We start from the raw sequence: 9,619 nt of genomic DNA on the forward strand, positions 1-9,619 counted from the left end.
ATAGATCTCTTCTATTTTCTCTTTCCGTTTGGCTGGCTGAAGAAGTTGACTACATAGGACCAATTCTTTCATTTATATTCTTTCTTTTTTTCTGTGTCACCATACCCCTTCCATCTTGCTTAAATACTTTACATAAAAATCTTGATTTTTCCTCAGAGGGAGGGAAGCCAAGCTATGGGCACTGGCCCAGCCCAGGCACTCCCACCTTGAGTCTTATGGGTGCCTGGCTGAAATCAAGTGATCGTCCTCCTGACATGTTCTGCTCCTTTGGGAACTCTAAGGGGTTAAGGGCAGGATGGGCCACAGGCCTTTGTGGGTGAAGCTAAGTATCGTCGAATAGAACCCTAAATGATACTCGATCTGCAAACATACCCTAATCCTTAAATTTATCAGGCGTTGTGAGGGGGCAGCCCTGTGTTGTCTGAAGCTGTCTAGTCTGTTTCCATCACAAGATGGAATCTGTCTGGGCAGCAGGTGGAAAAGAAAGGCACAAAATCTCATGGGTTGAGTTCTGACTCTGCTGACCACTGAGTTATTTGTTTTACTTTATTATATTACTGAAAGTCATTAAATTCACACCATAACCTGTGAAGAAAACTTTTTGAGAACAATTGAGTTCATACAGCCTCAGAGTGCAGCTGGCACCCATGCCCTTGAAGGAACATCCCCCTCACTGCTCCAACAGTTGCTTTGCTGGCCAAGGTGGTAGATGTCCCACGGACCCACAGCAGAACTGAGGACTGGCCTTAAATGTTAAGTCTTTCTAAGTATTTGAATTATTTTCTTCTGAAAAGTATATTTTTCTACACATCTAATGGAGACAGTTAGGTATCCACTAAAATCCGCGTTCTCCTTCTTTCAAAATTATAGAGTTGGGCTGAGACTCGACTGGCCTACTAGCCTTCTTTGCAACAAGGCATTGCCATGTAACTGAATTCTCACTTGGACTCCCCAAATTTAGATGGCTTGTCGTTTACACTCTTTTCTTTCTTCCTATTGGCTGAAATGATGAGAGCATGGTCGCTCACCACTGTCCCCCTAGGTCTCTGAATCATGGCATATGGGGAGCTGCCTGCCACCCAAAACACCCACCCTGGACTATGATACGAGTGAGAAACAGACCTTTTTAATTCTTAAGCCACTAAATTACTGTTCGGTCTCTTGTGGCAGTAGAACAGCTTTGTCTATCCTAACCAGGGGGCATTCTTTATATTTTTAATGAAATTAATTAATATAGGGGAGTTCACTGTGTAAAAAAATGGTGCAGTGTAAGTATATTTGTTTCATTGGTGAACTTATCCTGATGATTAAATCGATATCTTTATGCATGAACAAAATTAGCCATCAAGTCAGTAAATTGAAAAAAATTCCATCAAATTGGTTGGAGGTCAATGCATAGAAAAAGTAACTGGTAAGTTTTGACTGATTTTCCATTTCTGCTCTATTTTAAAAGTAGTTTATGGAGTCAGTGCCAGACCACGTGCATCCTCACTGTGTACAAGCAGGAGTATTTTTATCCTTTGCTGCCCTCCATTGTAGCTATGTCCTAAGTTTATCTCAAGCAAATTCTATTTCCAGAAACATTATTAGAGAAAAATGAAAACAAGTATCTCCAGCGTTTGTTTCTCTTTTAATTGATATTGTTAACTGAACTTCTCTGATTTCTTTAAAGTCTGGTAAAGTTTTGCTGAAATCTGGGCAATGGGATATATGAAATCTCATAGGTATTTCTAACTTCCTACAACTATGACATGGTTATTTTTATGGAATAATTATTACAGAAAGATGTCGTTCCAAACTTACTGTTTTTTCTTTCCTCACATAACAGCTTAATCCAGTGTCTAAACGATACACTTAAATTTGTTTTCACAATCTTGGAACAGGTGGGCATATATTAGGAAATGTCAAACTCCATCAGCCTGGATGAATATAGATATTCCATGTGGTGATTTTCAACGTAGTGGGAGAAAAAAAAGGTTGATCTGGCAAAATAGCAAGGCTGTAGCGAGTAATTTCAGTCTTCAGCTCCCACTTCACTCCAACAGCAAATTTTTTCTCTTTTTTTATATCTTCTACTTTTATCCTTCATGTCCCCAGAATTCTCAGCTGTACAATATAAGTTATAAAAACATCCATTGGTTTCTATCATATTGTTAATCAAAATCCATTGCACTTGAGGAAAAAAACTCTGTCTTCAACTTGGCCTCGAATGGGCACAATTTGGTCCATGCCTTCAGAACTTCAAATTGTGGTACTGCATGTTTTCATTATTCTCTACATACGATAGCCTTTCTTTTTTGTTTGTCAGTTTTTTTAAGACTTTAAGCACTTTCCCCACTTTAAGGCCTCCTAATATCATGTTTCCTTTGCAGAAATGCTCTTTTCCCTGCTCTTCTTTATGTTTCAGAGAAAATGACACTTCTTTTAAAAGGCCTTCCCCAACCTTCTAAGGAGATGCCCTGTTACAACTGAGCATTTACCAGAGTTGTGATTTACTTTTGTGTCTGACTATTAGTTTAATGTTTGTCAGTTCTCTGCAGTGAATACTTAGTGTTTTGCCTGCTCAGTTCTCCTCCACTTTTCTTATAAGCAGAAATACTTTTCTGGAAACTTCTTCTCCTTCTCCACGTGATGTCTCCCAGAAATATCTTTTCTCTTATTTAATTGTAGCCCTTTTCTTGTTAGTGCTTTCAGGTCGATTTCAGCTCCTAGTGACCCTGTGTACAGCAGAGTGGAACCCTGACCGGTCTTTTTGCACCATCCTCTCCTCTTTCTGGTGCTATATCAGACAATGCTCCACTGCTGTTTATAGGATTTTCATGGCCAGTTTTTTCAGAAGTGGTGGCAGTTTCTTCTTTCCAGTCTGTCTTAGTCTGGAAGCTCCGCTGAAACCTGTCCACCATGGGTGACCATGCTGGTATTTGAAATACCTGTGGCATGGCTTTCAGCATCACAGTAATACATAGTGGCCACAGTTTGAAAACTGACAGATGAGTGGTGTGGTTCCCTGACCAGGAAACGAACCTGAGCTGTGGCGATAAGAGCGCTGAATATTAACCACTAGACCTTTGGGCTGACAATTGCAACCCTACCTCCAACACATTGTCTAGTAGAGTGCTAGACACCTAATTCTGAGCACCTGCTTTAGTCCATGCTTGATTGGAAAAGGGGCCAATCAGAGTTCTTCCCTAGGATTTTTCAAACTGCAGTTATCGTAGTCCACTTTTTCTTGAATAGAACTCTGGTGCTTTTGACAGCCTTGTCCCCACAATTTGATGAAATCTTCTAAGTCTACAACGGGAGAGAATGAGGCTGACATGCAGAAAAATCAGAGATGAAAAAAGGATCGAGAATACCAGAGGTATTTGAGTGCTTGGTTCTAGTTGAGATATTTGTGATGAACTAGCCCATCATTAAAAAATTAACCAACAGGTTTCAAGTCTCATATTGAACCCAATTAGAAAACAGGTTTCACGAACAAGAGAGAAACAACGCCCATTAATCTCTTGAACCCTTTAGAAATCAGTGTGGGAAGTAAGCAAAGCTATGGTAGAAGATTATGGTAGGCTTCTTGGTTCAATCTTCAGGACAAAAACTTACAGATCCTACTAGGTCCTACACATTCTTTCACTGATGGCAGTTTTCAGACTGCTAAAGCAAAACAGGTAAGAATCCTATAGCTTTTATCAACAAAAGTTTTATCAAAAATCTAAGTTCTTAATTCCAGAGCGAGCAATCATATAGAGACTCTAAGAAAAACATACATGTGATGTTTCTTTCTAGATATGAAGTAACAAGAGTTCTGTAACTTGCTTTATAACTAGTATTAAGGTAGGCAGAACTGGTCTTCAGTGGTGGCTGGTTATGTTACTTGACTGTAATGGAAAGGTGCATATTACAGGTTTGGGCTTAGGAAACAATTTCCTGTTTCAATGGACGTATTCACAGAATACCAAAAATAAGTCCTCACTGGGGGAGTTAGGGTCACTGAGAATCCTGGGAAGTGACACCATTTCTTCAAGTGCCAGAGCTGAAAGCACTGTACTGCCTCCAAGGAGGCAATCAGTTGAAAGATATATATTAAACTATCATCATTTTATTATGTTTTAGATGGATCTACACTTCAGAGATTCAGTCACAAATTTGAGTATTTATGGAATATAGTGGCCTGCAAGTAACATTCCATTCCCGATGCATGTCTACAGTGTCATGAGAACTGAGAACAGACTTCCACTGTGGAATGAATGATACCAGTGAGGATTCGGCAATCCTCAATCAGTGTGAGCTTAAACTAGGTGAGAAACATTAAGAAGCGTTATACTTGACCACAACTATGACAATGAAAAGCATTAAGCCCAAGATGGTTTTCTAGGGCAGTGATAGAAATTATAAATTTTTATAAAACATAGACATATCTGTAAAGGATGAAACCACTTATTGCCTAAGAAAATGAATCTCTGTATGGATGGTGGAAGAGCAGATCAAAGTGCATGTAGAAAGTGATGCAGTTTTAATTAAGTAGAAACGCAGACATGACTAGTAAGGGAGTTCTTGGGCAAAGCTCCACCAGAACCCGAACTCCGCAGATTTTGCCACTTGAGCACTTTTTCCATCTTACTAGAATAGAGAGATCAATAAATTACAGCCAGTTTTGGGATCAAGTTTCTGTTTATTCCCCATAGGTTATCTGTGGGGCACTGTGAGAGAAGGACTACACATACGTATTTCCTGCTTAAAACTACTTTCCTTAGAAATTGAGCTTACTTGCCACATGAGATTTGTCCCTTTGTTGACCCAAATATAACAGAAAATAAAGGTCTTATGGGGTTTTACCACACTTGGAAGTATGGCATGAGAGAGCAGATTATGAATAAATTTTATGACAGGCTCTGTAGTTTTTGTCCTCAAAAAAGGTACAAAACAGGTCAGAATATCCCTGCCACTTGCTGGAATGGTATCACTACTGAAGGTCATGGACACTGATTGTTTGCCCCTAATCAAAAAGGAGCAATGCCAGGTCCACTCAGAGAAGTGAGGTGTCTGACCTTTAGACAGAGGATTGAAGGCAAGGTAGAAAATAGCTAAAAGTGTCTGGGCATTGCATGTGATACAGAGTCAAAGTTCTTGTAGAACACTTTCATGGTTCCTCTTACTTGGTTCCTCAAGTATTTGACTCATTCCAGCTACACAAAATTCACTGTAGTCCCAAGGAGGAAAGAGTCTTGGCAGATAAAACAATATCCTCCACTTAAATGGAGACCGATAGTATTGCTGACTTGCCACCCTGGAGCCCAGTTGACAGACAGCAAGTCAGGGAAAACAAGGACTCTGCAGAAAGGGTTTGAAGGTCCCTCTTGTCTTACTTCTTTATGAAACAGAGAAGATGAAGAAGAAGAAAGGAACTGTCATTCAATTCTGAGGCAGCCTTCAATTCAATGCGCAGTGACTTCTCCTCGGCCTACAGCTCCTTGAACAGAGTGTTTATCCCCAAAACGTGAAGGACTAAAAGAGCCGGAGATGCCATCATCTAGAATGGAAAGTTCTTGGGAAGCAGAAAATTGTCATCTCAAGGAAGAGCTTGTGAGATAAATTTTTAGAAGAAAGAAACGATACATCTATCATTTGCCCAAATCCATTTACACAGCTAATGCTTAACAAAGCAGGAAAAAGGAGCTGTCTATATAGCTCAGGACCTTACATCTTTGGGTGTTGATGTCTCTGGAAACAATCTAAAGGACTGCCAATGTCTCCACTTTCCAAGAAGAGTTTCTCAATGAGATTTATGTAGGTACTGAAATTTATTGCCAAGAGTGAATAGCAGGCAGATTCATGGATGCTGGCTATGTCTGCCGAATTTGTAGGGCATGTTCACCATAGCTCCAAGGGGCTGAGAAGCCTCATTGGAGAGACCTTCTCTGAAGAGAAGAATCAAACAGAAAAGTTTGACCCAGTAACACACCTCTAGTCATTAGAGGGTACATGTGTCTCTCGGATTTGGACTGAGGCTCCTAGTACAACCTAAAAGGTAGATAGAGAGGACTGTGAGAAGACCTCTGAAGAAGCTGTGTTTAGTGAGACCTAAGTCAGATACTAGAGAGTAAGCTGGCCCTACAGCAGTACACCTCTAAGAGGACATCACAGAAACAAAGGTAGTGAAATTTTCTTGCCCTTGACCACAAAATATTAATCAGACTTGGCCCATTTGGAGCTCCAATGCATCCCCTCTCTGAGCCTTATTTCCATCTGCAGTACAGTAATGGTAGTAATGATAATACCAGTAGGTTATGCTGTATGGTCTCTAAAGCTATAACGTGCTATGTAGTGTTAGTCAGCATATAATACTAGGAATAGAAAGAGTAATAGAGATTACCTATTCAATAAATGAAGAAGAATAAGGAAGGAAGGGAACTAATAACTAGAAAGAGTAACTTTTGCAAGATCATAAATATTATTTGTAATAAATTCATCAGTAGACTTCAGTTTTACTTACTCCCAGGCCAGTATTTTTCAAATATATTAGCTAGCTTATGATATCTACAATTTACTTTAAAGTACTCTGGCATGGGCAGTAAGATATTATGTACGTGCTAAGTAGTTTCAGTTTCAGTTTTAGAAGCAGTTGTCCACATGCAGGGATGGTAGCTAGCATCATATGAAAAAGTCTATATTCTAGAAGCAACTACTACAAGGTATCTTGATCAACACCTCATATTATGCAAGTTAGACTGGTGAATGCCAGAAACATTTTTATTGGTGAGATGAGTTATTTTATAATTAGAATGGTAAATGATAAAAATGATGCTCATGGGCAAAATTGAAAGGTGTTCAAAGTATGTGAGTTGATCAAAAAATTTGGAGTCACTGCCCACCTTTGCAAACACAGAGCATACAAACCCAGTGAGATTAGTAGTCTTTATGTCAGGGACTGCTGGAGACTGTATGGTCCTGCCATTGGTTTAAGAGAATTGATAGTTGCCTGATAATGATGATAAAAGTAACGGAATTTTGCCTGTGGAAGGATGTCAGGTGTGCCATGAGTGGACCTTTCAGGCGAGTGGTGGGCAGAGCACGGAAAAAAGCTTACAGAACAGGTAGAATGAATGATTTCTGTCTTCTTGCAATAAAGTTGGTTTCATTTTTGAAATAAACATTTTCTATGAGGCAAAATCTGGTCTATGACTGGTTTTCAGTGTAATACTGATTGTAAGGCTGTGAAGGGAGCATCACAGGGCCTCAAATACGTTGGAGGCTCTTATTGTCTCCAGAACAAGCTAAGAGTTTAGTTCAAATTAGTTCTCAATGCTTGCGAATTACAGCTTTTAGTGCATATTTTCAGTACTTTAGCTGACCATGGGGAGAGACATTTGGAGGAAAGGATTGAGTTTTGATGCTCTGAATTCCGAGTTTGAAGGTAGGCTCCTGCAGCCTGTACTCCCAAGGTATGTGCAGAGCTCACACCAAAAAGTCATCTTTTTTCAACAAATAAACAGAGTTGAAAATGAGAACTCTAAGGAAGTGACTAAGAAAAAAGAGATGTTACTAAATGAGGATATGGATTTGAGGAGATAACAGTAACGCTTTTTGAAGAACTTTTGAGAAGTTCCTTTTTAGGTGAGGAATATCGACACCTGGGAAAGTGGCATTAAATAAATAATGCTGCCAAAAGCACATCAGGAGCTTAGATGCTGTATGAGCACAGATCCACAGAGCTGAATTAATGAGGACATCTTGTATTAAATCATTTGACAACCTGGATGCTATTTGTCACTGAAATGTAACTTAATATACGTTTTATATGCTATAAAATGCTCACCTTCAGATTGAATGTATTACGTTGTGAATATATATGTGCATGTGGATGTGTGTATTTTTCTCAGCCTAATTCCCTGTGGGGATGCGTGCTACCAGAAGGACGCACCCGTTGATGTTGAGCAGGGAGGGCAGGACAATGAGAGGACTTGTGCAAGTGGCACCTGGTGGTCTGCTAAAGAATTCCTTCTGATGGGGAAGGCTATAGGGCTCCTTATGTGGCAAATGGATATACTTTAACCCACTCTCTCCCCTCTGCCCGCTCATTTGTACACTGTTTCCAGATTCATCTTCCTCAATCTTCAAGTTTATCATATCCCTCTCTAATTTACAAGCTTTCAATTTACCTAGTTCTCATAAACGAAATCCACATACCTTCACCTGGAGGTTCAGATCTTGCTAGATAGAGCCTACGGAGACCCTCCTCTCTCAGTAAGCCGGGGGTTTCATGTTTGCCTTGCATTTTCTTGACTGTGCTTTTTTCAAGCCTTTTCAGTCAGCTCGCTTTGCAAAACCTCATTCTGAAAAGAATCAAAGGTCTTGTGTTTCTGGAAAAAAAAGAAAGATGGGTGTGGCTGTCTGCTCCCAGTTTCTCTAAGTTGTTCTAGGGAAAAAGAAAGAAGGAAATTATAAAAACCTCCCTTTTCATAAGAAAAGACAGCTTGCCCACAAACTCTGTGGAGGCATTCATAAGCAATTTACATAATCAACATGAATTCCAAGTATCTCTGTGCTTGATTATATTACATAAAAACAGTTTGCTCAATATAAATTCACTTGGCTCTCCCATTTTCTATTTACAGTCAAGGAAAAGTTCTCTTTACCTTAAATGGAAAGAAGATGCTCAAAGATCAGAAACTTGCATCAGTGTGCCAATGAAGTGACACTATAATATGGCCCTCCTAAAATTATCAATTATTCAGGCTTGAATTTTGCCACTGGAGTGGGAAATATCTAAAGAAAGAAGAGAGAGAAATGACCAAGGAATGGAAGGGGAAAGAGGTCTGTGCAGGCCCAAATGAAAAAGAGACTGGCATCATGCCCCTGTGGACTGTGCCATCCATCTCATGTGGCCAGGCTGAGTTAAGGTAGGATAAAAAATCTGTACTCTGAAACATATGTCTGTCAGTGTTTCTTTTCCTTATTTTTCTAGGTGAAGATGAATTCAAATCTCAGACTAAGATGACAACATGTTTTTTTCTTAACCGAGACATGTTAAACTGGCGAACAGGACATTTATACAGGTTTGTTATGGTGGGAGCAGCACGAGGGGCAGCCTAGCATTCCCAAACAAGTTTCAAAAGCAGAGGTAGAAAGAAATGAAAATAAACAGCTATCCCCATACTTGACTTTCCAAATAAAGGGATTCACAAGGTCAAAATTGTATACCTGGCCAAAGGTGTGCTGAAGAATACATCCTGAGTTACTTCTCTCTGTCTTCATTTGATAGTTACAATTTATTTCCTAAAGTCCCAGGTTGGTTTCACGGCCCCCTTCTCTGCCTCTCCTGCTCATCTGTGTGAGACTTAGTAAACATCAGATACTCAATATTCTTCAGATTTTGACAGAGTTGGTGGCAAAGAAAGGACTGTTTTTGAAAGAAGAAGACATGTCCACTCGCATTCCATTCCATTTCTTAGGCCCTTTGGTGTGGCATTCTTGGTGGCAAGATTTGGGAGGGTGCAATTTAGTGATAGGTGAGACTTTTGCTTGTGAAAGGTTAGAGGGATGCAGCCTGAGGGAAAACACAGAGTTAGCAGTTTTCGGAGACCTGGTAGGTTGTTCTTCTGTGTTTGGTTCAGTTTACCAT

The sequence above is a fragment of the Equus przewalskii genome, chromosome 7, assembly GCF_037783145.1.
Source record: "Equus przewalskii isolate Varuska chromosome 7, EquPr2, whole genome shotgun sequence".
NCBI lineage: Eukaryota > Metazoa > Chordata > Mammalia > Perissodactyla > Equidae > Equus > Equus przewalskii.